General features: G+C 39.3%; 1 protein-coding gene and 1 pseudogene across 25 annotated transcripts in view; one reads left to right on the forward strand and one right to left on the reverse strand.

Annotated features, from left to right (window-relative positions):
* The window catches only part of TTLL5 (tubulin tyrosine ligase like 5), a 279,445-nt gene that overhangs the window by 163,607 nt on the left and 88,148 nt on the right, over nucleotides 1-27,690 (forward strand). The window lies entirely within an intron of this gene.
* On the reverse strand, nucleotides 637-4,899 carry LOC139045748 (small ribosomal subunit protein uS5 pseudogene; annotated as a pseudogene).

Consider the following 27,690-nt stretch of genomic DNA (forward strand, 5'->3'; position numbering starts at 1 on the left):
ACAGCATAGATACACTGGACAAAGGGATGATTCACGTCCTGGGCAGGACAGAGCAGGACAGCGCAGGATGGTGCAAGATTTCATCATGCTACTCAGAACAGCATACAATTTAAAACTTATGAATTGTTTATTTCTGGAATTTTCCGTTTAATATTTTTGAACCACAGTTGACCGCGGGTGACTGAAACTGTGGAAAGTGAAACCACGGATAAGGGAGGGACAACTGTACATCACATTATTGTGCAACCATCACCACCATCTTCTTCCAGAACTTTTCATCTTTCAAAACTAAAACTCTGTGCCCTTTAAAAAATAACTCCCCATTCTCCCTCTCCCAGCCCCTGGCAACCACCATTCGACATTCTGTCTCTGTGAATTTGACTACTCTAGGTACCTCATATAGGTGGAATCATGCAGTGTTTGTCCTTTTGTGACTGACTTATTTCGTTTAGCATAATATCTTCAAGCATCATCCGTGTTGTAATGTGTCAGAATTTCCTTCCATTCTAAAGCTGAATAATACTCCTTTGTACGGATATACCACATTTTGTTTATAGATTCATCTGTCAGTGTATGCTTGGGTTGCTTTTGCCTTTTGGCTGTTGTTAATATTGCTGTTAACATGGGTGTACAAATAGGTATTTGTGTCCCAGCTTTAAATTCTTTTGGGTATGTACCCAGACTAGAATTGTTGGATCATATGATAATTCTAATTTTTTTCCCACCTTAATTAATTCACTTTATTTTTCTTGTGTTAGTATGCTACATGGCGGCCTTAGCTGGAGCCTGGGTCCTCTGCACAGACTCTGGTATGGTCTGTGAATTCCTAATCAGGAGACTTGGTGAACATGGTCTCTTTCCAGAGATTGGGATGAGATAACTATAGGTCTTCAAGACGGCATCAAAGGTGGCTTTGACAAGGTTGCCCAGGGTGGTAGTACAGCCCCTGGACAAGGTGTATCAGTTGTCAATACCAGCCATCTTCCTGGCAGCAGCTTCTTGGGCACAAGGGCCCAGACAATGCTAGTGCCTCTAGGGGCAAGGATGAGGCACGTCAGCACAGAGCCGCAGTGGCTGGTCACCTTGTGAAGGACAGTATAGGGCTTGCTGATCTTGTTGCCTGAGTAGCCACCCTGCATGGCAACAGTGGAGACCTTGGCCAGGGTGATGGCCCTGCAGATAGCAGTGGCCACCTCTTTGGAGCACTTATCCAGATTGAGGTGGCCGTTGTAGTCCCTGATATTGATGAATACCTTGAACCTGGTCTGCTGGCCAATATGGGTCTGCTTTGGCACAGGCATAATCTTCAAGCTCACCCTTGAGGGTCTTCCCCGGGAAAAAGTCCAAGATCTCAGACTTCTTGATGGATGAGGAGAAGAAATAGAGTTCCTCCAGGGACGTGATTTTCGTGTCTATGACCAACCGACCCAGCTTGGTGACAGGGAGCCACTTCTTGTCCTCGGCCTTGCCTCACTGAGCTCTGTGGCCTCGGCCCCAGCCTGAGCACCGCTGTGATCCCAGCCCCTGAAGCTACTGCCCAAACCTATGTGAAAGCTGCTGTGGCTGCCTCCTGGCCTCCTGCTGCACCCACGTTGTCCACCATTTGTTTTCTAAGAGTAGAAGGACAATTCTATTTTTAGTCTTTTGAGGAACCTCCATTCTGTTTTCCACGGTAACTGCACCATTTTACATTCCCACCAGCAGCACACAAGGGTTTCGGTTTCTCCACCTCGTCGCCAACACTTATTTTGTTTTTCGATAGTAGCCATCCTAATCAGTATGAGGTGATATCTCGTTGTGGTTTTGATTTGCATTTCCCTAATGATTAGTGATGTTGAGCGTCTTTTCATATGCTTGTTTGGTCATTTGTATATCTTGTTTAGAAAAATGCCTATTTAAGTCCTTTGCCCATGTTTAAATCAATTTTGGTTTTGTGTGGTTGAGTTTTAGGATTTCTCATATATTTTGGATATTAACCCCTTAGCAGATATAGGGTTTGCAAATATTTTCTCTCATTCCATAGATGGCTTTCTACTCTGTTGATAGTGTCCTTTGATGCACAAGTTTTTAATTTTGACGAAGTAGAGTTTTTCTATTTTTTTCTTTTGTTGCCTGTGTCTTTGGTGTCATATCCAAGAAATCATCACCAAATGAAATGTCATGAAGCTTTTGCCCTATATTTTCTTCTAAAAGTGTTATTGTTAAGCTCTTATATTTAGGTCTTTCAAACACACTGTTGTTTTTGCAACATCCTATTGTTCACACAGGCCAGCTCTATTTAGTGTGGGAGGGGATTACACAAGACTATGAATACCAGGAGGTGGGCATCATCGGGGGCCACCTTGAAGGCTGGTTCCCACAATAACTGAGGAACATAGCCTTAAAAGTTAGGTAATTCTATAAGGTTTATCATGAAAAGGGAAATCCCTTGCTCCTTCTCTTCCCTCTGCTACCCAACCTTAATTTCCACACCCCAGAGATAACTGCACTCAAATTCTTTGTCCAGCTGTTTCTTCTGTTATTTACCTTCTTATTTTTATTTATTTTTTTTTAGTTTGTTATTTATTTTTGTTTTTTTTAAAGATTGGCACCTGGGCTAACAACTGTTGCCAATCTTTTTTTTTTTTTTTTTCCTGCTTTATCTCCCCAAACGCCCCCTATATGCAGTTGTATATCTTAGTTGCAGGTCCTTCTAGTTGTGGGATGTGGGACGCTGCCTCAACGTGGCCTCACTAGCAGTGCTATGTCCGCGCCCAGGATCCGAACCCTGGGCCGCTGCAGTGGAGCACGTGAACTTAACCACTCAGCCACGGAGCCGGCCCCATATCTTCTTATTTTTAAATCATATGTTTTCTGCCATTTTTGGGCTTTTCATTTCATATATAATTTATTCTCTTCCTGTTGGAAGATGGAAGTTTAACATTCTTGTACTACCTCCTCCTGGCCCGCCCCAGCCGCGCACACACACACACACACACACACACGCGCAGACACACACACACACACACACACATACACACACTCTCGCAGTCACATTCCCTTCCTCCCGTCCTTGCAGTGGGCACATGGGACAGTTCTGGTATATCAGTGTTCACTGTTTTCAGTGTCACGACTATGCCTTTGGAAACTTTTGGGCTCCTTGGAGTCATCATTTCTTCTCTCCTGTTCATCCATTTTTCTGTCATCCTGTCTGACTTACTAGGGGATTCCCGTAATAATTTTTCTATACTGTCTATTTCCCTAAGTCTGACTTCCTACGTGGTGTGAAGTTGAGAAATATTGTGAGGGGCCGGTCCCATGGCACAGTGGTTAGGTTCACACTTTCTGCTTTGGTGGCCCAAGGTTTGTCGGTTTGGATCCCAGGTGCAGACCTATGCACCACTTGTCAAGCCATGCTGTGGTAGGCGTCCCACATATAAAATAGAGGAAGATGGGCATGGATGTTAGCTCAGGGCCAGTCTTCCTCAAAAAAAAAAAAATTCCGAGTTTCAAATTTCTTCCAATACAAGACCATTTGCACAGGGCTGCATCCAAGGGAAGAAAGAAAAAAAAATACATATATATATAATTATAATAATTAACATAATATAATAATATATATAGTTATATATAATATATGTACTCTTATTTGCTATAGACAGATATTTATGTCTACTTTATAAAAATTAATTGTACAAGTGATACACACATGTAGCCACATCATAAAATAATCTAACAGAAATATTTACAGATTATGAGAAGATAAAATTCCCTCCTCAGAAGCAGCCACAGTTAAAAGATTGATTTGTATATTTTTCCATGTATTTTTCCATGATTTTTTTTGTTCATAATGTTTCCATGTTTTTTCAGTTTGTTCTTATAAACTTACTTAGTTTCACCATTTTTTATTTATTTTAATTTAATCTTATTTTACCATTTAATGATTTTAATTTATTTTACCATTCTCCTATTAAAGAGCACTAAATGACGTCCAATTTAGGCATCTGCACTGAATACTGCGTACATATATCTTTGTGCACATGTGCAAGTATTTCTGTAGGATGCATTCCAAGAAGTGGAATTTGTTGGATCAAATGAATTTTTATAGGTACTGTCAAATTGGCTGCTAGAAAGGCAATATTGGAGAGCTATAGCTCCAATCTGGACGGTGTCCTTTCCCCACACCCTTGCCAACATTGCATAATATTGATCTTTCTCTGCTCTTCTGGACTATCATTTACCCTTTCATACAAATTCTCTCCTCTTTTGACTGATGATGAAATTAGGAATAGACTTGATCTTCGGATATATTGCTTGAGGGACGCTTTGCTTTAGGGCAGGAATATGACTGAGAGTGGGCTGAGGGGCAGAAGGAAAGGGTTCTCAGTGGCTCTTCCTTTCCTCATATCACTTCGGACTAGAAAGAAGCCCTGTGGGTCACCTGCTCTCCCCGCCACGGTGTAGGTGCTCTTCTCTCCTGGTTTTGTTTTTGACTGATTTCATCCGAGGAGGCTGACCCTCCCCCCTTCCTAAGTCCTGAATAACCAGAAAAGTCACAGATCCCAGCAAACTGAGTGAAGGAAGCTTAAGGAAAATATTAAAAAGGAAGAAAAGTGTTTGATGTAGTTTTAATATAAAATGTGGAAAAAGTAAAAAAAGGGTGGGGGTTGGGGCAAGAAGGGAGGAGAGGAATTGTTCACAGTAATGGGAACCAAATGTTGGCTGGGAACACTGCAGCATTCTCACACTCTTCCTGTAAACCCAGCGGCTTTTCAAAGTGGTAATAATGGAGAGCCAACAGCACAGGACACGCCTTAACCCTTCCAGACCTGGACAGCTCCTTCCAGTCAGCTTCTCAGAGGTGGTGTCCACCTTGAGGAAGTCCTGGTGCGTGGAGAATGTCTGTGCCCCTCTGGCCATCATGGCAAAAAGAAGGAAAGTGAAGGCAAGTAGTAGAACAATAAGGGAACACCTGCTTGCTGAAACACCTCACAGTATGCCTCAATTTCTCTTTCTGCGTTAGGCTTTGATATTGGACAATGAGCAGCCTGCTGGACCAATAGCCTACCAGGTTTGAGTGATGGCATCTTCTCTCCTTGCTGTCTAAAGGGAGACTTAAAGGGAGATGGGAACTCCCATGTGACAGACAGGCAGTCTCTCTCCATCAGTAACAATCTCACCACGTGAAAGCCCTCCATGGAGCCTGAAGTCCTCTTGGGGGCTGGTGTGGAAGCATATGTGCTCATCTGGAGGCTCAGGCCTCTGTTTCTCTTGGAAGTCCACTCCTGCCACTGTGGAACTGAGATATAAAGACTGTGTGGAGCTGAAGGGTGCTCCCTGACCTCATGCCTTTCAGGTGGTCAAGGACTTGCCTCTTGGCCTAGCCATGAATCTACCATAGGGAGAATGAAAAGGGGTGAAGGAATGAATGAAGCCCCTGGTTCAGCTGGCTCTTGACTTCCATCTAGATTTGGACTTTGTTCAGACGCCTTTGAAACTCCATTGTGCATAAGAAAGAAAAGAAACCTTATTTTTTACTTGAAATATTTACCATTTCAGAGGGGCAGCCCCTAAGTGTGGGGCAGTGGCAGCAATAGGGCAGGTGGCACTGCAGAACAGATGAGAGCTTAGACTCTTCGGGTAGCTGGCAGGCCCCTTGACCCCTCCGCCCTCAGTTGTCTCTTCTGTAACATGAGGCATCGTTAGTCTCTACCTTCTCGGAATGTTACAGGTTTAAGTGAGTTAAAGCATGGAAAACATTTGGCACACTGCCAGGCGTCTTCTCTGAATCCATCATTATCCTCATATTGCCTACAGCTAAAACTGAAACATCTCTTTGGTTTTAAATGTTTTTAAAAATCCTCTTTGGGATAATTTTATAATTTTATGTTTTACATTTAAGTCTGCTGTCCATTTTGAATTGATTTTTGTGTGAAGTATGAGGTTTAGGTTGAGGATCATTTTTTTTGCCCGTGGACATACAGTTGCTCCAGCATCATGTGTTAACAAATGGCTTAAACAGGTTATCCTCCTCCATTGTGTGGAGTTTTCCAGCTTTGTCAACAATCGGCTGAGCGTATTTGTGCAGGTCTTGGATGATTTTAGTCTTCCTAACAGAAGGGCTTATAGCAATAATAGTTTGTTAGGAAATCTTTAGCAAGGACTAGTTTAGGTTCTAATTTTCTGTTCTTCATTGTAACTCTGAAATCATAGATTTGGGTTCAAAAGCAGCTCCTTCACTTACTCTGTGAAGTTAAACCTATATTATTTAAGCCTTGGTTTTCTCATCTCTAAAATGGAATAGAAATAATACCTTTCTCAGTGGGCTGCTGTGAAGACTAACCACGGTAAGGCATATAAATGCCTTAGCTTGAAGTTAGGCATTCAGAAAGCCCTCAAGCTAATGTTGGTGATGGTGCTGAGACTTGGTTGTCAACGTGCTTGGCCACCTTAAGCCATACTCTCTCATGCCCTTTGCCTTCCCCAAACCTTAACTTTCTCTTAGCTTTTTCATAAAGCTTCGTCATGAGCGTGAGTGATTCTGATTAAAGCTGCTGTGCTATGCTTAGCTCAGAAGGCAGTTTGACCAGTAACGTTTCTATTTCTGAATATACGAGAGATCTGTGTCTTCCCAGCTTTAGAGTGTCTCTCCACCTTCCACCACCCCAACATTTAGCCACATTGGGTTTCCTATTGTTCCCTGCTCTTTTATATGCTCTTTCTTCTACCTGGAATGTCCTTTCCAGTTGTCAAATTACTAGTCATCTTTTGAGACCATTTCCACTTTGCAGCCTTCCTTGATTTCCCCACAGGAAGTTGGTCCCTCGCTCTTGTTTTTTAAAGCAAGTGTCCTGTTCCCAGCACCATGGCTTACAGAGATTGGGAACAGCAAAAGTTTTCTTCCTAACTTAAAAAAAATACACATATTTTAAAAGTACCTAAATAAAATATATCAATATGTTTGGGCATTAATATTAAATGATAAAAGCAGGATAGTGTAATCACAATGTACTGGAAAAAGACTGGAAGGAAACATGCCAGAGTACTCAGCAGGGCTGTAAAATGGGACTGTGGGTGACTTTTTTCTCTTCCTTCACACTTTTCAGTTCTTATACATTTTCATAGCATGTATTAATTTTCAAATTGATGTTTATATTGTTTAAAGTACCCTACAAGTTGCTATTGATTCAGAAATATTTCTCCCTTATTTTGAAATGATAAAATTCTATTCTATTCTATTCTCTATTGTTAAAGAGAGAAACAAAAGGAAGGGAAGAGAAAGAGTGCCCAGCTCATGCAAGATCTTGTTGCATGATTTATCCTATTTACTCCTGAAAACATGGCTGTAACATGGGTGTTGTTAGCCTCAAGTACAGATTATGAAATAGCCTTAGAGATGTTGGCGTTTGAGTTCAGCACTCTGATGTAAAAGCTCATGCTCTTTTCACTACTTTGTCTTCCCTGCTTATAGCAGGGAGAGGAAAATCAGTACCTGTCTTTTCACAGTGGCATTCCAGGCTACTCTAGACCTATTTATCAATGACGATGATGTGCAAAGGAGAGGTGGAAATATTTCTGAAAATAAACTATCACTGGTGGGATATAAGAAACAATCTTCCTGTGAACAAAAGTGAAGAAAAATTTAGTAACTGGAGCGATATAGTTCAGCATTACAAATATCTTTACCATTGTCTGTGAATCTGTACAATTTTCTGCTTTCCCCAGACACCAATATCATGCTTTGTGTGTGGGCAGAAAACATCAATAGACTGAAGAAGCTCACTATAAGTATATGGCTTGTATTTACAATTTGGGTTAAATTTCTGCTTGCTTCGTATGCCTGCTCTTCTGGAATAAACTTAATTTCTTTCACAGATTTGAACCAGCAGGTCAGGCAGATTAGGATGGCTGCTTTTAATGGGGGAAATTCCATACAAGGGAAATTTCGTGACTCTGGGGGATAGAAATTGTGGGTGTTTTGGTCCTCTTGGTTTCTTACAATGGCCTGATCCTACAGGTGCTTGTCAACACGTCTTATACACATGATTTGTCATTTTAGCTGTGGTTTAGCAAACATACTGTTCAACAGCTATAGTGTTTTAGAAAGGAACCATCGCTTCTTAGCCTTTTGGCTAAGATCAAGCATAGAGGGAACCATGGTATCATGAAAAGGGTATAAAGAAGAAGAAGAAGCGATAATGAAAGATATCCCTTTTAGCCTCCAGCCATTTATGGACTTAGTGTGTGGGGAATCTGGCCATAGACAGACACAGAGATGAATCATACATTTCTTCATCAGCGAGTGTAATGTCTGGATATAGAGCTCTAGAGGTAAAGAATTTTGTTTGATTCATCCCTAAAATATGTATTCTATATTCCTGTTTTTATCATATTTATACCAAAGCTGGTCAGCTTCTCTATACCAAGAGGACACAGTTTACCATATAGTAATATGGACTGCCTATTGATTTGTGAGAAATTCAAGTTATGTCCCATTAAATCTCAAAAATAAGAGCATATATAAGAAGTAATAGTAGCTCATAGTAACACACAGTGCTCACGATATGCCAGGTCCTAAATGCTTTGAGTACCTTAACTCATTTAATAGCCAACTTTTACTATGTGCCAGCAACTATTCTCAAAGATTTACATGTATTAACATATAAATACCTGTATGTTATGTGTTTACATGATTTAGTGCTCACGGCCACTCTGTGAGATAAGTACTATTTCATCCTCATTTTATAGAGAAAGAGACTAAGTGCAGACAAATGAGTGCCTTGCCCAAAATGACACATTGATGAATGGCAGTCAGGATTCAAACCCAAGCAAGTGGTAGCAGAATCCATGCTCTTGACCACTTTGCCAGCGATTGTCAGTGTTGTCCATCAGAATCACCTTGTTAAAGGGCTCGTTAAAACACATCCCTGGGCCCAGTCCCAGTGTACTGATACCAATAGGTCGGGAGTGAGGCTCAATTATTTTCATTTGTAACAAGTTCTCAGGTGATGGTGTGCCAGGGACCACACTTTGAGAACCACTGTGCTAGCTATGTGGCCTCTCCTGGGGCTGGTTATGAGTTAGTATTCAGTGCAAGCAGCTGAGGACCAGGATAATGAGTTTCAATGGGCTGATCCTATCAGAGGCAGGTGCCTGCATTTCATGCCAGCTGTGACCTTGAACTAAGCCCCTCTAGTAAATCTCAAGGACAGCAAATTTCAGTTGACTCGTCTTGACATAACAGGAGCATGTGCCATTGTAGCCATGCCATGGACTTGATGAGTAGAAGGCCAGTTCCTAGTATGTTGAAGAGTTGTTTCCATAGATTGTATGTGGAAGGTAGCTTAGGAATGAGCTCCTAGAAGCAGTAAACACACACACACACACACACCACACACCACACACTGCAGTAAGAAAAAAGCTGGCCCGTTAGTACACATTTTACTTCCCCCTCTTCAGCCCTATGGCTTTTAAAAACAATCTCTTTCTTGTGATTTTCCCAGGGTTTCCCCTATTTTATAAAAATGTCTTTATTTTTATTTTTTTTTTAAAGATTTTATTTTTTCCTTTTTCTCCCCAAAGCCCCCCGGTACATAGTTGTGTATTCTTCGTTGTGGGTTCCTCTAGTTGTGGCATGTGGGACGCTGCCTCAGCGTGGTCCGACGAGCAGTGCCATGTCCGCGCCCAGGATTCGAACCGACGAAACACTGGGCCGCCTGCAGCGCAGCGCGCGAACTCAACCACTCGGCCACGGGGCCAGCCCCTAAAAATGTCTTTATTTATAAAGGACAAGTGGAGAAGGTTAAAAAGAAAGAAAGGAAGGAAGGAAGGAAGAAAGGTGGGGTTTTTGGAGTTGTCTCCCATTTCTCCCGTTTCCCCTTGGGCAGTTGAGAAGGGGACAGAGACAGCTTACTGAAGCCAGAAACGCTGTGGACTTGGCGGTTCCAAGTCGCCTGCTGCTTTGCTTGCTGGGGAAAAGAGGAGAAACGAAAGGAGCCTAACTGATGTGATGAGGCAGGAATTCTAAATTTGTGACACTTTGCAGGCTGTTTGTGTGCACTAGGTTTGAACCCAGCTACAATTCAGTGTAGAAATTCTTGGAAACTGGCATGTCAGCTGCCCCACACAATCCGCACATTAACTTTCACTTTGAAAACTTTTCCTGGCTTGTCGTTGCAGAGTGTGGAGGCTAAGAGATGGTGGTCCAGTTTTACAAGGGCCAGCTGTGCTCGTGTGTACCTGCATTGTTGTCACAGAGGAATCAGACTTTGCCCTTTATTCGATAAAAATCCTGCTGAGCTGGGCTCAGTCTTCGTTGTTGAATGGACTGGTGTCAGGGAGTTCTCTTTTGGCTTTCTTAAAGGTCACTCTTTGCTCACTTCTTTTTTAGTTCACAGCTACATTTTTCAGGCTTCATGTGGTATGCTGGTTATGCCAAAGTAAAGAGCTGGATCAAAGACATTTCTTGTTAATAAGGCTAAGGATCAATCTGTCTTTTCAGATCCAGACTGCTAATAGATAGAGGACCAAGGAGTCTCCATCTAATAACTGGCTGATTCCCAGAATCCTAAGTTGCCTTCTAGAATAGTGCTGTCAGCTTAACCTTTTGAAAGGTTTGGTTTTATATCTAGCTTTGTGTTCCATAAAACTTGCCCTCAGAGTCTCTGCCAGATGTACTGAGAAATCCAACTTTGTCCTTATTTCCTCCTCCTGGGGATCGTTCCATCAATCACGGAGTGGTACGAGCGTGGAGACGGCAGAAGTCTGGTTCACATTCTGTATCTATTTTCAAGTCCAGCTGGCTGGAATCTCACTGTACTTTTTAAAGGACAGGCATATCAGCTCTCAGCTTTTTGACATGATACCTCAGTGTTCTTCCCAAATTTATGTCATTGTCACACAGTGTTTAATAAAATCAAAGTAAAGTTAGCTAAAATATCTCCCCAACATCTTTCAGTCAGCACTGCTGCTTCCTTTTCCTTTTCTATGGCTCTGCTTATTGAATGAATAATCAAAAACCTCCCCTCTCAGTTGCCTGAAATTCTGTATTTCAAATTATATTCTTATTTGGATCCTGTTCATGTTCTTAATCTCTTTAGATTCTTGTATCTTTTTTTTTAATTCTGTTGATTTTGAGCCACCTTATTTTAATTTGTTGTCCTACTTCCACTTTCAGCTTTTCTTTTAAGATGTGTAATAAACAAAAGGTGATAGATTTATTTTTTGAGTGCCAATTGATACACAGTCTCCTCCTTATTTAGGTTCTTAATTTTCAGGGCACATCTTTATCCTATCCAAACTCTTCATTCCTCAAGGAAAATGAAACTCACAAGAGTCAAGCTATTGAATCAATCTTATTTTCTCTATTTAATAATTGAATTACTATGTCCAAAGAGGAGCAGTTCTTATGATTACTAATTTGTGATTTATGGCTCTAGTCCTTGTGATTGTGATTCAGTGTATGATTTAATGTGCAAAGAAGGAGCTCATACACTGGGAAAGTAAGGTAAGAGATGGAAATAAAATAGATGCTGAATATATAAGCTGGTAATTGAGATGTCAGTTTCAGGCGAAAATTTAACAGATTAGCAAACCAATGATTTGGCAGCCCTTAGAGAAGGAAAAGGGAATCACTTAAGTCCAGCATTGATTCGTGAAAAAAATAAGTCATGCTAGACTAACCTCGTTAGTCTTAATCTCTTTAGAGGTTTTAGGTTAGGGACCTTCATGGTAGAATTACTTTAGTAAGAGAAGATCAGGGGAATGAAAAATAATTACTGTAACTGGGTTTCAGCAAGGCGTAATGAAAGCTTGTGAGCACAAAAGAGAAATGGGAACAAGATAATGCTATCATTAGGAATATTTGGTGACTAAATAGGCAACTGCACCCAAATAATGAATTAGTCTAAGTTTGAGAATTAAATCTCTGGGGCTCTGTCATTGGCTCACTAGTTCACCAGTTTTATCAATGAATTCATTTGTCCATTCATGGGCAGTTAGGTGCCTGCTATACGCTAGGCACTTAGATATCTAGAAGACAAACTAACTCTTTTTTCAGATGTCTTGAAGGTAGGGTGAGATACTGAATACCTTGGATGTCAGGATTCACAATGATTTAAACAGGCTAGGATGATGAGTTTGATTCATGGAATTTAATAAGGGAAAACATGAAGTTCTTTACAGGGTTACAGAAATTCAGGTGTGAAGAAGGCTTAAGGGTTTAGGTTGACTTTAAGTGTAATAGAAGTTAACAGTGGAATAAGAACTGCCAAGAACCAATACTATCATGTGGGAAAATTTCACAACATGTTGCCAGGTGAAAAAACTATAAAGCAGATCATACAGAGACACTGTTTGTGTGAGGGAAATACACACCGAGGAAGTCTATACATCAAAATGTCAACAAAATGTTTATCGTAGTCGTCTTTGGTTGTTGGATGACAGATGACTTGTTTTTTGCCTTTTTGTCTTTTTGTGTTTATGGCATTGAGGTTTATGGCATTGAGAATATATAGCTTTCCTCTTTAAAAAGAGTTACTTTTGTTTCATTTTGAAAAGGTGGAAGGGGATGTAGTCATCTCTGATGACTTAGACTTTTATTAACAGAATTGGGGGTGGGAGGAGGATTATGGTACTCTTGCTCGTTCGTCAGTGCTCACATCCACTGCCTGAAGAACTGCCCCTCCCTGGTACTCAGCATTATTACCCACTCTTCCCCCAGGGGCCAGCACCCTGCCTGTGGTTAGAGCATTCTCTAGGTGCTCTGGCTTGGAGCAGCCGGCCTCCAACATGAGGAAGCCTCCTCAGGAGGGGCCTGCCGTGCAGCAGCCGTCGCTGGTGGGGGAGACTGGCAAGGGGACTTGGCTCCCCTGCTCACACACGCTGAGTGACTCTTGAGTCATTTTTTGGATCCACTAGGTTGGCCCCCCCATTTATCACCCAGGTTACCCCACATGGACATAATTCTTGGAAAGGGGATTATAAATGTTATTTTGCTTCCCTTCTTTCTGAGAAGTAATAGAATTGCTTACACCTATTCCTTAATGTCTTTATTGTTTGTTTTTCCAAAGGTTTGGATTCACTTTCCATGGAAAGAATGTTAATAATAGCGACTCACATTTATTGAGCATTTATTGTGTGTCCCAGACATTGTGCTAAATGCTTTACATGGATTATCACATTTAATTCTTGGACCAACTCCATGAGAGGTGGGATTGATTTTTATTCCCATTTCGCAGCTGAGGAAACCAAGGCATAGACAGAGAGGTTAAGTATACTGCTTTAAGTGGTAAAGCCAGGATTTGGACCTAGCAGTCTTATTCTGGAACCCACCTCCTGGTCACCAAACTGTGCTGCTTCCTGTTCTGAGGGTCACCCAGTTCAGAACCTGTGGTGTGGATCCAGGGGCATGGGGCCTCTGCTCTTCCTCCAGAATTCTCTCATTAATTCGGCTCTTGCATTGGTTTTGATTCCTTTCCAGCATCCAAAACCTTTTATTTCTTTTTGCCTTCTTTCTTGGATTATTTCTTTAATCCTTCCCCAAGAGCCTTTCATCCTCTCAAATAAACAAAATTTTTAAAGGTTTTTAAGCCCTTTCACCCTGTTCTCAAACAGGAAGATCAGTTTGCATTTATAATTTCATATAGTTCTGTGCTTTTGACCTAGCATATAGGTCATCAGAAGTTCACATTGTTTTTCCAGATAATTTCTCGGCTTTTCTGTCCCTCTAAGACTACTTCTGTTGTACTTCAACTTTTCCTGCAAAAGAACCAGCTCAATATTAACTCCATGGAGTCAAAACAGAAAAAGTGGAAGTGTATAGTCTTATCTCAAGGAGCAAAGTCAAAGGTAGAGAAATACATTTTAGTCTTTAGCACCAACATTTTTAGAGATCTTTGTAAAATCATATCCCAACGTCAAAATTTTCTTAAGAATCTAGGCACCTGTCACCATGAGCATATAGTCTCTTGGCAGGTCCGTCTAACTCATTCCACTTAAATAATTGCAGCCACGAAATTCATTTGGCGAACTCTTGCTGTTCCCAGTCAGCAGTTACCAATTGCAAGCCTTAAGACTTGTTAGTAGATGGTTTCAGTATTATTTAGTAAATTGGTGTCTAAATGCAATTCGACTTTTATTTTTTCAGTAATTAAATTTCTCAATCATTCTTTTGATGCCTTTTGTAAGCAGACTTTTTTTTCTTGGAACCTACGCTACGTAATCTTAATGCTAAACTTAACTATTGCTGACCCCTTGACTCTCTTCTGACTACATATGACCTCTCATTTCATAATGTTTCTTCAGGCTCAGCTTTTCAGAGCCAACATTTCTTTTTGCCTTTCATCCGGAGGGCCCAGTTACCATCATTATTGTCGCTCTGCTTCTATTGCTCTTACTTCTTCAGACCTGCATTCCAGCTTGTTTGGTCCTTCAGGGGCTAATGTGATTTTCCTCGCTGTCACTGTCATGTGGCCTAGCCCCCCATGACTCTGCCCAACACTGTTCCTCCTAGGCTTTAAACCCCTCTGGGAATGCCACCTCTTCAAAGGTCCTGCCACTCCTGTCCTTCCTCCACCTCCTCACCTTCCTTGTGAACTCACCGTAACAAGTACCCTTCCTTCAGATGGTGAGCTCCTCGAGGGCAGGAGCTTGTGTTTTTCTTCTTGGTGGTCTCTAAGCACCTAGGAACAGTGTCCAATGAGAGTTGAATTCCGCTGAAATGAAATAACTGCTTAGGCATATATCTCTACATATGATCCTAGTATTACCAAATTCATGAAGAGAAAAAATACTTTTATAATTAAAATCAGGAGAGTCAAGAATAAAGATGTAACATATTCACAGAGCAGGGAATACTAATAATTAGGTTTTTAATAAAAGATAAAGGAAAATGCTGTAACTTTTTGTTTGCTTGTCCTTTTGTATATATATACCACCATTCCATGAACCCCAGGACTGTCTGTATTTTCTGTAATGTTTGTTGTCACTTTCAAAATGTAGACTTCAAGTTCCATACTCATAGGTTCAGACTCTAAGCAAACTCTATTTTTCTGTGTGCTTGTCTTACAAGAAATAGAGAACTGAGTTCACGAACTCTCCATTCACTCTTAGCCTTCGCATCCTCCCCTCCTCAAATTCATGATCCCCTGATCATATAATTAATATGTACTAAAAAGAATTATATGAGACTTTTCTTCCACATGATCATTTTTTATTTACATATTAATTGATATATTAACTTCAGGTGTACAACATAATGATTAGATATTTGTATATATTGCAAAACGATCTATTTTTAGTTGAGGTAAATTTTACACAAAATAAAAGGCACATATCTTAAGTGTTCAAATTGATGAGTTGTGACAATTTTATATATCCTTGTAACTACCACTCAACACAAGATGTAGAACGTTTCCATCACACTTCAGAATTCACTTGTGTCTCTTCCCAGTCAATACTGACCCCCCCACAATAATCACTCTTAACTTCTCTCACTATAGATTAATTTTTCTTCTTCTTTTATTGTGGTAAAAATATACCTATCATAAAATTTGCCATCTTAACCATTTTTTAACTGTAGAGTTCAGTGGCATTGAATACGTTCAGATTGTTGTGCAGCCATTACCACCATCCATCCCCATAACTGTTTTCATCTGGTAGAACAGAAACCCTATACCCATTAAACAATAATTCCCCAATCCCCACTCCCCCAGCCCCTGGCAGCCACCATTCTACTTTCTCTCTCTCTGATTTTGACTAAGTACCACATATAGGTGGAATCATACAGTATTTCTCTTTTTTGACTGGTTTATTTCACTTAACATAATATCCTCAAGATCCATCCATGTTGTAGCTTGTGTCAGCATTTCCTTCCCCTTTTTTTGAGGAAGATCCACCCTGAGCTAAGATCCACTGCCAGTCCTCTTTTTGCTGAGGAAGATTGGCCCTGAGCTAACATCTGTGCCCATCTTCCTCTGTTTTACATGTGGGATGCCTGCCACAGCATGACTTGATGAGCAGTGAGTAGGTCCACACCCGGGATCCGAACCAGCAGACCTCAGGCCGCCAAAGCGGAGCATGCAAACTTAACCACTATACCACTGGGCCAGCCCCAGCATTTCCTTCCTTTTTAAGACTGAATGATAGTCCATTGTGTGTATATACCACATTTTGTTTATCCATTCATCTATCAGTGGACACTTGGGTAGGTTTCATGCTCTAGCTATTGTGAATAATGCTGTTATGAACATGGGTATACAAATACAGTTTTGCCCATTCTTGGACTTCATATAAATGTGATCAAACAATATTCTTTTGTGTCTGGCTTCTTTCGTTCAACACAGTGTTTTTGAGATTCGTCTGTGTTATTGCTTATATCATTAGTTCAGTCCTTTTTATTTAGTAAGCTGTAATATGAATATTTACACAATTTGTTTATCCATTTTCGTATTGATGGACATTAGGATTGGTTCCAGTTTTTTACTATTATGATATAAATTCAGTGAAAATTCTTATACAATGGTTTTTTGTAGCCATTTGTTTCCATTTCTTTTGGGTAAATATTTAGGAGTGGAATTGTCAGGTCATATGAATATATGTTTAAATTTATAAGAAACTTAAAAATAGTTTTCAGAAACTATTGTGTCATTTTATACCCCTGTCAGCAGTGTATGAGAATTGTACGTGGTCCACACATTCACCAACATTTGGTATTGTTATCTGTTTGATTTGGGTCATTTTAGTAGATGTAAAATGGTATTTCCATTTTTCTGATGACTACTGATGTTGAGAACTTTTCGTGTGCTTATTGGTCATTCGTATATTTTCTTTTATAAAGTAGCTATTCAAATTTTTTGTACGTTTTTAAATTGAGTTGTCATTTTATTGTTGAAGTCAACAATTAATGATACAATTTCTTTATATATTATCAATAGGGATCTTTGTTGCAGATATTTTTCTCCAGGGCATGGCTTGCCTATTCATTTTTTTAGTGGTGTCTTTTGATGAGTAGAAATGTTTAATTTTAATAAAGTTTAATTTATCAAACTTTTTCATTTATGATCAGAGCTTTTTGTGTCCTAAGAAATCTTTGCCTGTGACAAGGTTACAAAGACATTAGTATATTTTTTCTAGTGGTTTTATCATACTAGCTTTTAGGTTTAGAGGTCTATCCTCCAACTCAAATTTATTTTCATGTGTGGAGTGAAGTGGAGGTTGAGGTTCATCTTTTCCATATCGGTATCCAGTTGTTCCAGCACAGTTTGTGGAAAAAACTTTCTTTTCTCCATTAAATTCACGTTGGTCAACATCAATTGACCATATATTTATAGGTCTATTTCTGGACTCTCCATTCTGTTTCACTGATCTATTTGTTTACTATTATGACGATGCTGCACTATCTTGACTGTGGTAGTTTTATGGTAGCCTTGAAATCAGGTAATGTAAGTCCCCTTTTTCAGAGTTCTTTTGGGGCTGGCCCCGTGGCTAAGTGGTTAAGTTGGCATGCTCCACTTCGGTGGCCCATGGTTTCACCAGTTGGGATCCTGGGTGCAGACGTGGCACTGCTCGTCAGGCCATGCTGAGGCGGCGTCCCACATAGCACACCCAGAGGCACTCACGACTAGAATCTACAACTATGTACTGGGGGGCTTTTTTTTTTTTTTTTTTTTTTTTAAAGATTTTTTATTTTTTCCTTTTTCTCCCCAAAGCCCCCCGGTACATAGTTGTGTATTCTTCGTTGTGGGTTCCTCTAGTTGTGGCATGTGGGACGCTGCCTCAGCGTGGTCTGATGAGCAGTGCCATGTCCGCGCCCAGGATTCGAACCGTCGAAACACTGGGCCGCCTGCAGCGGAGCGCACGAACTTAACCACTCGGCCACGGGGCCAGCCCCTGGGGGGCTTTTTTTTTTTTTTTTTAATTCTTTTGACTGTTCTAGATTCTTTGACTTTTTATATAAATTTTAAAATCAATGTGTCAGTTTCTACAACAACAACAACAAAGCCTTCTAGGGTTTTGATTGGGATTGCATTGAATCTATAGATCAGTTGGGGGTGGTTTCCAGTTCTGGCTGAGTAAGTTTATATCTGGTCAACATACTGGGTAGAATAGAACTACCTAAAGGTACTGGAGGGTAAACCAAAGCTGGTAGATACTGGAGAAGAACCAACATTTGGAAGAAGGGAACTGCAAGGGGTGAATTTTCTGTTTTTTATTTATTGCCTTTTCACCTGAGGGCAGACGACAGTTTGCACCACATGGAGCAGTTAGAACTAACATAGAAATCCAAAGGCTAACTGGCTTGACAAACCGGAGGATGGAGTTCAGGACAGCCACACCTGCTGGAGAGTAAGAGAAGAACCCTGGAATGAGGCAACCACAAAGAGGGAGCCTAAATTCTGTGTATAAACTTTGCCCAAATCTCTGCTGCCCCCTTGACAGTGTATATGTGGGGTATGCTCCAAACTGTACAGCCAAAGCTAAAAGAACTGAACATAAATCTGAGCCACAGCCCACTGGGGGAAGAAAGAATTGCAGTTTGAGTTCAGCCAAGTTAACTGCCTACTTAAAACTCACACAGACACACACACAGTCTTTGGAGCAATGTAGTACAATCCATTATCTACAGAATTTCATAATGTCTAGGATACAATATGAATACAATTATTCAACATATGAAAAAACATGAAAACATGATGCATTCTTAGAATAAAAGATAATCAATGGAGATCAATCCTAAGAAGCCTCAGATGATGGAATTAACAGATAAGGATTTTAAAGTGGCTGTTGTAACTATGAACAATAAATGTTTTTATAAAGGAAAATATGCTTTATAAGTATTCCGTAAAGGAAAATATGCTTTAATGAATGAAAGGAAATCTCAAGACAGATTTCCAGATGGAAATTGTGGAACTGGAAAAATCAATATCTGAAATATAGAATAAACATCTTAACAATATTGAGCCCTCCAATCAGTCAACGTGGTGTATTTCTGTATTTACTTAGGTTTTGTTTAATATTTCTCATTAATGTTTTATAAATTCAATGTAGACATTTTACACATTTTCCATTATATTCCTAGATAATTTCCATTTATTCCTAGATATTTGGTGTGTTTTTATGGTACTGTAAATTGTATTACTTTTTAAAATTTCTTTTTCCAATTGTGTATTACTAGCATATAAACATATGATTATATTTTGCTTATGGACCTTGATTCCTGCAACCTTGTTACATTTATTTATGAATTCTACCAATGTTTTTATAAAATTCGTAGGGTTTCCTGTGTAAACAGTTGTGTCTGTGAATAACAGCAGGTTTCCTAGTCTATATGGCATTAGCTAGGTCTTCTGTTACCAATTTTGAATAGAAGTGGTGAGAACAAGTATCTTTCCTTTCTTCCTGATCTTAGAGAACAGTTCGGTGTTTCACCAGTAAGTATGATGTTAGCCATAGATTTTTTGGCAATGTCCTTTATTAGGTTGAAGAACTTTCTTTCTGTTCCTAGTTTACTGAGAGTTTCTGTCTTGAATGGGTGTTGAATTTTGTCCAGTGCATTTTCACATCTAATAATATTCTCATATGGTTTTTCTTCTTTATTCTTCTAATGTGAATTACATTATAGATATTTTAATATTAAACCATTCTTGTGGTAAATACCACTTGGTCATGATATACTACCCTATTTTTTTATAGGAGATAGGTTTTTTATATAGGAGGTAGATATTATTTACTAATATTTTGTTAAAGCTTTTTGTGTATGTGTTCATCAGGCATACTTGTCTGTAATTTTTTGTAATGTCTTTTGTATCAGAGATATGTTAACATCATAAATTAGTTGGGAAGTTTTCCCTTCTCCTTTCTAAAAGATTTTGTGAAAGATTGGAATTATTTCTTCTTTAAATGTTTGATTGAATTCATTGAAACCATCTGGGCTTAAAGTTTTCTTTGTAAGAAGGTTTTTGATTACGGGTTAAATTTATTTAATATATATATAATATCTATATATCTATTTAGATTTTCTTGTTGTGTCACTTTTAATAAATTGTCTTTCCAAAGATTTCTTCATTTCACCTAAGTTGTTGAATATTTGGAGTAGAGTTGTTCATAATATCTTCTTATATTTTTGGTATTGATAGATTGTGTGATGTTCCCCTCCTTCATTCCTGATATTAATAACTTATATCTTCTTTTTTTTTTCCTTGTGATCAGCTTGCGTGAAATTTATCAACTTTTAAAATCTTTTCAAATAACCACCTCTGATTTTGTTGACATTCTCTATTTGCCCATTTTCTCTTTCATTGTGCTAGAAGACAAAGTGAGGTACATTACAATTTTGAAGAGTTCGTTTGAGCAAACATTGACTTTAATTGGTCACTGCCCAATGGAAAGTGGTTAGGATCACTCAACCAGCAGGAGCTAAGGGAAAGGCATTTCTTTTTTTTTTTTTTTTTTTTTTGAGGAAGATTAACCCTGAGCTAACTACTGCCAGTCCTCCTCTTTTTTGCTGAGGAAGACTGGCCCTGAGCTAACGTCCGTGCCCATCTTCCTCTGCTTTATATGTGGGACGCCTGCCACAGCATGGCATGCCATGTCTGCACCCGGGATCCGAACCAGCGAACCCTGGGCCACCAGAAGCAGAACATGCAAACTTAACCGCTGCGCCACTGGGCCGGCCCCCAGGAAAAGGCATTTCTTAACAGAGCAGACTCCTAAGCAAAGCAAGGAAATTATTTGATTGGCTGTAGCGTAAGCAGTTACTTTATTTGGAAAAGCCTAGTTAGGGCTCTTGGTGATTGGTTGTTCTTAAATTTCCTTTTCTCAGATTTGAGTGCATTGACTTTGGCTTAGATTCTGCTTTGCTTACATAGGCTGTGAAGGCGTTAGAGCCACCTCAGTCTAATGGCCTCCTTGTTTAATTACTTTGTTGATTGCTGCTCTTATTTAGTTTTTTATTCTTCTACTTACCTTATGTTTAGCTTGTTCTTGTTTTCCAGCTTGTTAAGGTGGAAGCTTAGGTCATTGATTTTACACATTTCTCTTTTCTAATATAGACATTTAATACAATAAATTTCTGTCTAAGTACTCTTTTAACTGCATCCCAAATTTTGTTTGGTTGTGTTTTCATTACCATTGAGTTTGATACATTTTCCAATTTCTCTTGTGATTTCTTCTTTGACCCATAGGTTATTTAGAAGTGTGTTGTTTAATTTCCAAATATTTTGGAATTTTCTTGATATCTTATTGTTATCGATTTTAAACTTTAAAACATTCTGGTCAGAGTATACTCTGTGATTTTGATCCTCTGATTTTTATTGAGACTTGTTTTATGGCCCAGCATTTGTACTCTCTTGGCATATGTTCCATGCACACACAATACACTTGACTGCATTTTCTGAAGTTATTGAGTATAGTTTTCCATAATTGTCAAATAGATTGAGTTGATTGAGAGTATTGTTTAAATGTTTAACTCTAGTTTGGCAGTTTTGGGGTTTTTTTCCTTTCAGCACTTTAAAGATATCTATCCATTGTTTTCTGGCCTTTGTTTTCTTTTTATTTCTTTTTCTTTTTCTTTTTGCTGAGGAAGATTCACCTAGAGCTAACATCTGTTGCCAGTCTTCCTCTGTTTTGTATGTATGTGGCCACCCCAGCATGGCCACTGACGAGTGGTGTAGGTTAGTGCCCAGGAACCAAACCCAGGCCGTCAAAGTGGGGCACACTGAACTTAACCACCAGGCCACTGGGGCCAGCCCCTGGCCTGCATTTTTTAATGGTATCAACTAATCATTTGTGGTGTTGTTCCCTTGTATGTAGTGTTCCCACCAGCACCCCGCCACCTTGGCTGCTTTTAAGATTTTTTCTTTATTTTTAGTTTTCAGCCATTTGATTATGATGTGCCTGGCATAGATTTATCCTGCTTGGGATTTGCTGAGCTGCTTACGTCTGTGGGTTCATGTCTTCTATCAACTTTGGAAATTCTCAGCCTTTATCGCTTTAAATATTTCTTCTGCCCCCATTCTCCTTCCTCTCCTTCTGGGATTCCAATTTTCTATATGTTAGATACTCTCCTCTATTCAGTTTGCTCTCTTTTGAACAAATTCTTCATTTTTGATTTTATATTTTTTCATTTCTAGAATTTGTTTGGTTCCTTTTTTATAGATTTCATTTCTCTATTGAAATTCCCCATCTGTTTATACATGTTGCCCACCTTTTACAACTAGACCTTTTTGCATTTTTATCATAGTTATTTTGAAGTCTATGTCCAGTAAATCCAACATCTGTCATCTCTCAGTGTCCTTCTATTGACTATTTTCTCTCATAGGTCATATTCTCTTGCTTCTACATGTCTTTTATAATGATTAATTGTATACTAGAGACTTTATGTAAAATGAAAGACTTAGGTAAATAATATTTACCCCCTTCCCCCCAAAAAAGACATGCTCATCCTTTTCTCAGGCTGCTAATGTGTGGACGAGGGCAGGGAGAGAAGGAGTTCAGACAGTCTGATTGATAATTAAGCTACGTCTGGACTTGGTTGCAGCTGGAGTTAGATTCAGTTCACCTCTGGCTTTATATGTTTTGAGGGCAGGATGGGACCACCAGTAAGATTCTAAAGACCCTTTTATGCTTTGTAATCATATGGCCAGCTTTCTGAACCATGTGAGATCTCTGCTGTTCATCCTGGGTGTCTTTTTATGTAGCTGAGGAGTCCTTGTCTTTCCAGTCTTGCTCTCTTTGCCCCTGTCCCCAGGCTGTCGTAGCCTGTGTTGCAATAGATCTGTGGTTCTCAAAGTGCTATTCATGGACCTGGGAACCAAGGGGGATCCTCAAGACCCTTTGTGGAAGCCAGTATGGTCAAAACTTTTTTCATAATAATACTAAGACATTTTTTGTCTTTTTCACTATGTTGACATTTGCACTAATGGTGCAAACACAATGGCGGTTTTATAAAACTCCTCATGCCTCAGCACACATCAAGGCAGGGGCATCAAAACTGTAGTAGTAATTATTGTATTCTTTACCACCAGAGCATTTGTAGTTAAAAGAGAAATGCCAGTGCTACTTACGAATATCCTTGATAAGCAGTAATAATTATTAAACCTCACCTCTGGATTACATATTTTTAGTATTCTGTATGACTATATGAGATGTACGTATAAAAGCACTTGTGTACTGACCGAGTTGCAATCTGAACGAGCCACTTTCTTCATGAAACGTTTTTTCTTGAAAGAATAACTGACAAACTATGGTTATTTGGATTTGATATTTGGCAGACATTTTTCCAAAAACAAATGTGAACCTATTACTTTAAGGAAAACAACTGGCAGTATTTGTTGTCAATGATAAAATTCTAGCTTTCAAGAAAAAATTAGGATTATGGAAAACTTGTATCCACCACAGTGAATTTGACAGCTTCCTAATACTTGAAAACTTTTTTTTTATTGTGGTAACATTGGTTTATAACATTATATAAATTTCAGGTGTACATTGTTATATTTCGATTTCTGTGTAGATTGCATCATGTTCACCACCCAAAGACCAATCAAAATCCATCACCATGCACATGCGCCTAATCACCCCTTTCACCTTCCTTGCTACCCACTTCCCCTCTGGTAACCACCAATCCAGTCTCTGTCTCTGTGTGTTTGTTTGTTGTTGTTGTTATCTCCTATTTATGAATAAGATCATACTGTATTTGACTTGCTCTGAGTTATTTCACTTAGCATAATACCCTCAAGGTCCATCTATGTTGTCACAAATGGCCCGATTTCATCATTTTTTATGGCTGAGTAGTATTCCATTGTGTGTGTGTGTGTGTGTGTGTGTGTGTGTGTGTGTATATGTGTATATATATATATATATATATATATATATATATATATATATATACACCACGTCTTCCTTATCCATTCATCCCTCAATGGGTACCTAGGTTGCTTCCAAGTCTTGGAATTGTGAATAATGCTGCAGTGAACATAGAGGTGCATGAATCTTTACACATTTGTGTTTTCATGTTCTTTGGATAAATACTCAGCAGTGGAATAGCTGGATCGTGTGGTAGCTCTATTCTTAATTTTTTGAGGAATCTCCATACTGCTTTCCATAGTGGCTGCACCAGTTTGCCCCCCGACCAGCAGTGTCTGAGTGTTCCCTTTCCTCCACATCCTTTCTAACACTGGTTATTTCCTGTTTTATTGATTATAGCCATTCTGACAGGCATGAAGTGATATCTCATTGTAGTTTTGATTTGCATTTCCCTGATAATGAGTAATGTTGAGTATCCTTTCATGTGCCTGTTGGCCATCTATATATCCTCTTTGGAGAAATGTCTTTTCAGATCTCTTGCCCATTTTTTAATTTGGTTGTTAGTTTTTTCGTTGTTGACATATAGTAGTTCTTTATATATTTTGGATATTAACCTGTTATCAGATAAATGGTTTTCAGATATCTTCTCCCAGCTGATGGCTGTCTTTTCATTTTGTTGATGGTTTCCTTTACAGTACAGAAGCTTTTTATCTGATGTAGTCCCATTTGTTTATTTTTTCTCTTGTTTCCCTTGCCTGGTCAGACGTGGTACTTGAAAATTTGCTGCTAAGACTGATATCGAGGAGCATACTGCCTATGTTTTCTTCTAGAAGTTTCATAGTTTCAGGTCATACATTCAAGTCTTTAATACATTTTGAATTTATTTTTGTGTATGGTATAAGATAATGTTCTACTTTCATTCTTTTTTGCATGTGACTGTCCAGTTTTCCCAACACTATTTATTGAAGAGACTGTCCTTTCTCCATTGTATGTGCTTGGCTCCCTTCTCGAATATTAGCTGTCCATAAACGTCTGGGTTTATTTCTGGGCTCTCGATTCTGTTCCATTGATCTGTGTGTCTGTATTTGTGCCAGTACCATGCTGTTTTTCATTACTATAGCTTTGTAGTATATTTTGAAATCAGGGAGTATGATACCTCCAGCTTTGTTCTTTTGTTCAGGGTTCCTTTGGCTATTCAGAGTCTTTTGTTGTTCCATGTAAATTTTAGGATTCTTTGTTCTATTTCTGTGAAAAAAAAATGTCATTGGAACTTTGATAGGGACTGCATTGAATCTGTAGATTGCTTTAAGAAGAATGGATATTTTAACTATGTTAATTTCTTCCAATCTAAGAGCATTGAATATCTTTCCATTTCTTTATGTCTTCTTCATTTTCTTTCAACAATGTTTTATAGTTTTCAGTGTATACATTTTTCACCTCTTTGGTTAAATTTATTCCTAGGTACCTTACTCTTTTTGTTGCAATTGTAAATGGGACTGTATTCTTAATTTCTCTTTCTACTACTTGGTTGTTAGTGTATAGAAGCACAACTGATTTTTGTATGTTGATTTTGTATCCTGCAAATTTACTGTATTCATTTATTACTTCTAAAATTTTTTTGGTGGATTCTTTAGGGTTTTCTACATATAAAATCATGTCATCTGCAAATAGTGACAGTTTCACTTCTTCCTTTCCAATTTGGATCCCTTTTATTTCTTTTTCTTGCCTGATTGCTCTGGCTAGGATTTCCACTACTATGTTAAAAAAGAGTGGTGAAAGTGGGCATCCTTGTCTGGTTCCTGTTCTGAGAGGGATAGCTTTCAGTTTTTCTCCATTGAGAATGATATTAGCTGTAGGTTTGTCTTATATGGCCTTTATTATGTTCAAGTACTTTCCTTCTCTACCCATTTTATTCCAGGTTTTTATCATAAATGGATGCTGTATCTTGTCAAATGCTTTCTCAGCATCTATTAAGATGATCATGTGATTTCTGTTTTAATTTTGTTAATGTGGTGTATCACATTGATTGATTTGTAGATGTTGAACCATCCCTACATCCCTGGAATAAATCTCACTTGATCATGGTGCATGATCTTTTTAATGTATTATTGTTCGATTTGCTAGTATTTTATAGATGATTTTTGCATTGATGATCATCAGTGATATTGGCCTATAATTTTCTTTTTTGTGTGTTGTCCTTGTCTGGTTTTAGTATCTGGGTAATTTTTGCTTCATAGAATGAGTTAGGAAGCTTCCCCTCCTCTTCAATTTTTTGGAAGAGTTTGAGAAGGATCGGTAATAGTAAAAACTCTTCTGATGAGATTGGAGTGATATTAACAAATAGTGATTTTATTTATAGTGTATAATGAAATGTGTCAACATTTGGATGATCTGTATAACTCAGGGAACCAATATTCCTAATGACTAAAGCATGATATCCAAAAATCTCGCCTGGATAAAAGATCCATTCATACTACAAGATAGACCAACAGAGTATGAAAAGTTCATTGATTCGGTTTCAGATTCTTGTTAGTGCCATCAAGTCAATTCTGACTCCTGCGTACAGCAGAGCGGAACCCTACTCGGTCTTTTTGCACCATCCTCTCACCTTCTGGCGTTGTATCAGACAATGCTCCTCTGCTATGCATAGGGTTTTCATGGCCAGTTTTCTTTTTTTTTTTTTAACATTGGCACCTGAGCTAGCAGCTGTTCCCAATCTTCTTTTTTTTTTTTCTGCTTTTTCTCCCCAAATCCCCCCAGTACATAGTTGTGTGTTTTAGTTGTGGGTCCTTCTAGTTGTAGCACATGGGTCGCCACCTCAGCGTGGCCTGACGAGTGGTGCCATGTCTGCGCCCAGGATCCAAACTAGCAAAAGCCAGGGCCGCCATAGTGGAGGGTGCCAACTTAACCACTTGGCCACGGGGCCGGCCCCCATGGCCAGTTTTTCTGAAAGTAGGTAGCCAAGTCCTTCTTCCGAGTCTGCCTTAGTCTGGAAGCTCTGCTGAAACCTGTCCACCATGGGTGACCCTGCTGGTATTTGAAATACCAGTGGCATAGCTTTCAGCATCACAGCAACTTGCAGCCACCACAGTATGACAACCAACAGAGGGGTTGTGTGGTTCCCTGACTGGGAAATAAACCCAGACTGTGGTGATGAGAGTGCTAAATCTTAACCACGGACCACCAGGGTCAGAATACAGATTCTATGTTACAGATTCCATATTACAACTGTCTTTTAGACGACTACATGTTGCATTGTAGTGAAGGTCAAAGAGTAATATCCACAATTTCTCTGAAAGGGACTTCTCTCACTCTCTTTCCTTGTCCCCAGCCTTCAGTGTCCCCGTGTACTTGGTGAAAGAGTTGATGGGTGGGTGCAGACTCCCTCTGTGGCTGGGCTTGCAGAAGTCTAAAATATCAGACCAGCCCACCGGCGGGTGTTTGAAGTTGGTCAAAAGTTTAGCTGGTTGTGCCTTAATCCTTATCTATGGCAGATTCCTCCTCCTCCCAGGGGTCTATCCTGTCGGCATTTTGTTGAGTTTGAAATAGGTATGATTTAGCAGCTTATTCGGCTTGTTCTTTAGGAAAGACAATCTTTTGAAACTTACTGCAGCTTGCTCAGAAGCAGAAGTCCAACAGAAGCTTTTAAATCATTTTTGGTTTTTCCCTTTGATTTAACACAAGAGAAGTAATATCCAGGATAGAGAACAAGGGAGCTGTACTGAAATAGAGAGGATTCTATTTCATTATTTCTGAAACTCCCCTTTGGGATCATGAGTTTTGAAGAGGTCCCAGAGGCCTGTCCAGCACTGCTTTGTACTGCTCAGGAGAGCCTCTCTCATCTCTAGGATTTTCAGCATTTATCGCACCTTTGCAACACTTACTATGTGCCACAACTACTTTGACATT

The sequence above is a fragment of the Equus asinus genome, chromosome 7, assembly GCF_041296235.1.
Source record: "Equus asinus isolate D_3611 breed Donkey chromosome 7, EquAss-T2T_v2, whole genome shotgun sequence".
In the NCBI taxonomy this organism is placed as follows: Eukaryota; Metazoa; Chordata; class Mammalia; order Perissodactyla; family Equidae; genus Equus; species Equus asinus.